The following is a 5,052-nucleotide window of genomic DNA, read 5'->3' on the forward strand; positions in this document are numbered from 1 at the left end:
GAGAAAAAAAACCGAAATTTCGCTAAAAACCAATTTGTTTTCGTTGAAGCACTGCACTGACAACAAAAATCATACTACTGTGGTCCGGACAAAGGCCCACACCGGGCGACTGAACTATGTGTTAGCCAAGAAAATTCATTGTATTCTTAACAGAGCCAAAATAGGAGGTATAATTACCAGGGGGCTTGAGCGCATTGAGAAAAGGTCGGCATTTTGTCTAAGAAAGCCGGCATCCCAATCTTCATCGTTGTTGCACCGAAGGCTTGAAGATTTGAAGTATTCATCACCAAATGGGCGAAAGTTGGTTATTTCCTATGGTATCGTTTATGTCACCGTTACCAGCGAAATTCGCAGCTGCTATTTTTATGTATGTAGGTCAAAAACAGTCGCTCATTTTTGAAGGGAACTCTGTCAAACTTCAGCGCGGTCAGCGATGACGTGATCAGAATATATTCCAAGCATTTCACCACACACTTCATTCATAATGTGATATGCCGTGCACAGACAAACTTAAATATAAGGCTTATTCGAAGGAAAGTTTTAAACGTCCTTACCACGGGGTATTAAAACCGTAACTTCTCTGAACGTATACAAAGGCCCGTTTTTTAAAAGTCATCTCTCTTTCCCAAAGCTTAAATAGTTATGTGAAATTGCGGTAATACTGAACATGTTACTGGTCAATCACTTCCGCCAGTCAAGTACCTCTTAACGCGCTGATATCCTAACGTCATTTTCCGGTCAGTATCAATACTTGAATAAACTTTTATGATTGCCAAATTTGAAACAATATTTACGAATATGTTAATCTCCTTTTAGCTTGTGTAAACAATCTTATTTCCCAAAATGAATCTTGGCATAAAAATACAAATAAACAAAGGAAAAAATCGAACGCAGTTGATTGTCAGGTAGTTAAACAACAGTTAGGTTCCATTTCTCACCAATTTATTTTTCTTAAAAAATCATCGAAAAAAAAAATGGTTACGTTGGCCGCTATCATGCATCAACTGAGTTGAGATGGTAGATTGACCATAGTAAACAAGTCCCGTTTTCTAGAAAGCCCCAACTTTCGGGTGTTCCCATTTTCTCTGTATCTCCAGGAGCCCACAGCTCGTTTTTCTGGCGAAGTTTTTTGGTTCTTTTACTGTTCCAAAAGGAAAGAACTAATTGCATCACAGCATGACAACTCTCAAATTTGGCCGAGTAAAACCATAGCTACATTTGCTTTGATCGGATCACAGCAGTCGTGCAAGCTAATGCGTTCATTAACGCATTAAAACAAACGGAATGGCCAAAACCTTTTTGGGTAGAAAATTAAACATGCAAATAATAGAAATGAGAATAAGGAGGAGGTAGGACACTTCCAGATTTTATTTAGCGATCATGTCGCAATTTTTTCTCAAATCAGGCTTCTGGCTTGATGAAAAAAATATTGCTGTTTTGTCTCTGACTTCTATTCCGCCCAAACGAATGTTAAAGACACAAAAGGACCGTGAATTGGACCCTTTCAGATAGGTTCTGAGTTTTAAGCTTTGCCACCCGGGTTTGGCACAACTGAAGCGATAAACCTTGGCCCAAACAACGAATGATAACGCACGCACCTGAGACCTACTTCAACCAATCAAAACGCTAGTTTGATGGTTTTCGGATATATCACGAACAAGCTGAACTAAAAATGGAAATTCGAGTCTATCCTACCGATTTCGCTGCCCACGCTTCAGTAAAATTCGTGGAAAACAGCCTTTGTAAAAGAATAACCAATTTTCGGTGGGTGGCTAACAATCTGATAGATTTAGCATTTAATTTTTTGTGATCCAGAGCGAGGTCCGATGTCTTTCTAATGGTAAGTGAATGTCTCTGCTTATCACAACTGTGCCATCTTTCCAACGCGTCTAACGCGTTTATCAATTGTTATTCTGGAGGTAATTCCAGAATGTTCTAAATTTTCGGGCTATGTCCTGTTTGAAAGGGAATTTTGAGTGGTCATCGATCGCAGGAAATAATTTAGGCTTTGTGGTTCTGATGGTGGTTGTCATTAATCAATGTGTGTATGTGTCTGTCCAATTCTTTCAGAATTTTTAGGTTAACCGTGGACTTGTTTGCCATATCATTGGAAGAAGTTAATGCTGCCGGCTGATACAGCAAGATGAGTGAGATCTTTCAGCAAGCCGTGTTAGAGGAGACACAACGAAAGTCAAGTTTATACTGAAATACGGACAAGGAATACGAGTGAATCACCGAATAAGAATGGTGTGACTGCTCTACAGCAAGCTTGTATAAATGGCAATTTGAGTATGGCCTACTTCCTCCTCGCGAGTGGTGCTGATTTGAAAGTTGGAGATTGTGACGGTCGGCTCTGCGCTGCATATCGCCTCTGAACGGGGTCCTTTGGACATTGTAAGCTTGCTCCTAAACTCACCTTGTGTTGATGTTAATGCGAGAGACAGTTCTGGCAAAAAGGCCGTCGAGGTTGCTCAGAAACGAGCAGGTTAGAGCGTTACTTTCACAAGCAATACTCTCAGAGAGTTTTAAACAGAGATGTGGCGTCTCAGACAGCTGGGATCATGGCAATTTTGACTTTAAAAAACGTTCACGGGTGGCGTAAACTCCATATCGAGTACATCTACGGACTCTGGAGTATCTGAGGAATCTACGTTCAGTCAAGATAGTGGACTAGGCTATAGATATCCAAGCCGATACTACAAAACCGCTAATAACGTTGAGCGATTTTGCGATCAATTATACATGTGACACGAATCGCCAACAGAGAGCTGAAAGGGGGACTTTATTTACGCACGCCGGGTTGAGCCTATCGCTCGACAAGCAACTGTAATAAAAAGCAACTCGTTTACTGGATGCCGGCATGTAATATAGCGACAACTTAGAGAGCCCCCGCTGAGATCGAGAACGACGAAGACACGCACGGGGGAAGGTATAATCGGCGACAAAATAAAAATAGCAGGAGAAACCTTCACGACGCAAGACTGGAACCTTTGGTGAAAGTGAAGCACGTATGATATTTCTTCAAACGACGAACAAGCGGTACCACAAAAATTGCATTCGATGTATCGAGCGCCAGCTTTCAGTTCAGAGCGGAAACAGATACCCTTAACCCGGCGAAGGCTGGGATACTACGAGTAACACCGATCACAAATCGAAACCTTGCGCGACTTAACAACGAAGGGGCTCCATGGCTAAGAGAAACACGTAACAAGTTTGCCGGTGGACGAACACAGAAATGTCCTCACCAAGAGGAGAGAATATAAAGAGGGGGGGAAAAAAAAAAGCATGCATCCAGGGATTCTCAGATATTTAAAATACAGTACGTGTCTTTCTAGCTAAGGAAATTAGTTTCTGTGCATAAGTTATGCATTCTTCGCTTGTTGTTCTATCGCGTAAGTGTGTATTGGCGTTATTATTTTGCGGTAGGAACCCATTACTGTGTGAAAGATAATCATATTTAAAACTTAAAAAATGTAAATAACCAATGTGGGCAATTTCCTAACATTTTGTTGATTTCAGAGGTATTTTCCCTGGTTTTAGCCAAAATTGATTTTTGAGTTGTAGATATTTTAATTTGTCATTTGGGAAGCTATATATTCAAGGACATATATATTTAGGTGTGATTGATGGTGTTTATTTGCATGCTGCAGGGTCACTCAGCCAATGGACACATTTTGTCCTCCGATATGAAGTGTATTTCATTGGTATTGAGATGTATTTAGTACAATGTGTCATGTCTTTTTTGGGATTCTTAAATCACATTTTAAAGTTCTGCGCTGATTTAATTAATTTACTTTTGAATAGAAATAGAATATTAAAACGCGTGTCTTGGAAACAAAATCCTGGTGTTGTGGAGGGTGTAGAAAGTGTACAAATGAAAAAATCTTAGCAACTACTGCATTTTAAAGGAGAGCTCAAAAAGTATTGCAAATAAATTTTAATTCTCTAGAAAAATAATGATTGTCATGTTTTAATATGCGAAGCCGTGACATGAAATGTTCAAGACATTATCTGTAAAGAGGATCAAAGTTCTGCGGAATACGTAATGTACGCGACGTGGCAACTTGAATGAAAGAATAAGAAAAAACAATACTTCTTGAAAAGAATTTGGGTTATCTTGGCTCCATCTTTCAGTCTATTTAGTGAGAAGGGTGGTCAAGTAAAGATGAAAAAGATCCTCTTTCATGTGCTGACTTGGAATCAGGCGCCCTCTTTATTCGAATGTTTTTGAAGTCGATCTCGAGAATGCATAAAAAGAATACAACTTCGCTAAATACTACGGTGCGCGAAGCTTGCCGCGAAACGTTTCACGTGAAAGGAGCTCGCAAGTTAGTTAAAGGCTGCCAAAGATATTTAATTAGTGTACTCTAGTCAGTAAAGCTTGCTACAATCGTTTGCACTCGGCGTTTCATTGCCGGATTGGAGTTCGCTGATCATCAGAACATCAGGGTGTTAACCTGTTGTGTTGGCTGGACTGAATGCAACTTTTGATTCCCAATTGGATAACTTCATAACCGGTTGTTCAAATAAATAAAGGCCGGCAACATCGTTTCTTCCCTTCAAGGCTTTCTTGCTGGACTTAATACTTTTTTGCGGCGTTTTGAAAGCATTTTATACACGAATTTGTAAAAACAAACAGTGTTATCTCGTGTACAATGTGGTGTTTTATTTCACCCGTTACTGTAGTTCGCGTCAACCGAGAGAAAATTCAAACATTAGTCCTACCAGGAAAACAATGCTTTCATAGGTTTAACTTGGGTCACACAGATGGTCTACAACACAGGTAACCGGGTAGATTTCAATCATGCAAACTGTTGCACGAAGTTACTTTATCGGTTCTAATAAATAGGTGTTGTCCGAAGTGTGAACGCTGTGAGAGGTATTGCTCATGCAGCGATTACAACGTAAGTTGGTGCATAGCAATTTTTTCTCCCGAGCTTAAAATTGATGTTTACTTTGGAGAGTTTCCTGTTCTTTGTGAAAACTAATTTGCGACACAAAAGAACTCATTTTGGCTTAACCACTTAAGCAAACACCTCGATTCGATTCACG

General features: G+C 39.9%; 1 pseudogene; it reads left to right on the top strand.

Annotated features, from left to right (window-relative positions):
- The first annotated feature begins 2,143 nt into the window (after positions 1-2,143).
- Positions 2,144-2,871, top strand: LOC138025906 (uncharacterized; annotated as a pseudogene).
- Positions 2,872-5,052: the final 2,181 nt, after the last annotated feature.

Source organism: Montipora capricornis, chromosome 12, assembly GCF_036669925.1.
Source record: "Montipora capricornis isolate CH-2021 chromosome 12, ASM3666992v2, whole genome shotgun sequence".
Classification (NCBI taxonomy): Eukaryota; Metazoa; Cnidaria; class Anthozoa; order Scleractinia; family Acroporidae; genus Montipora; species Montipora capricornis.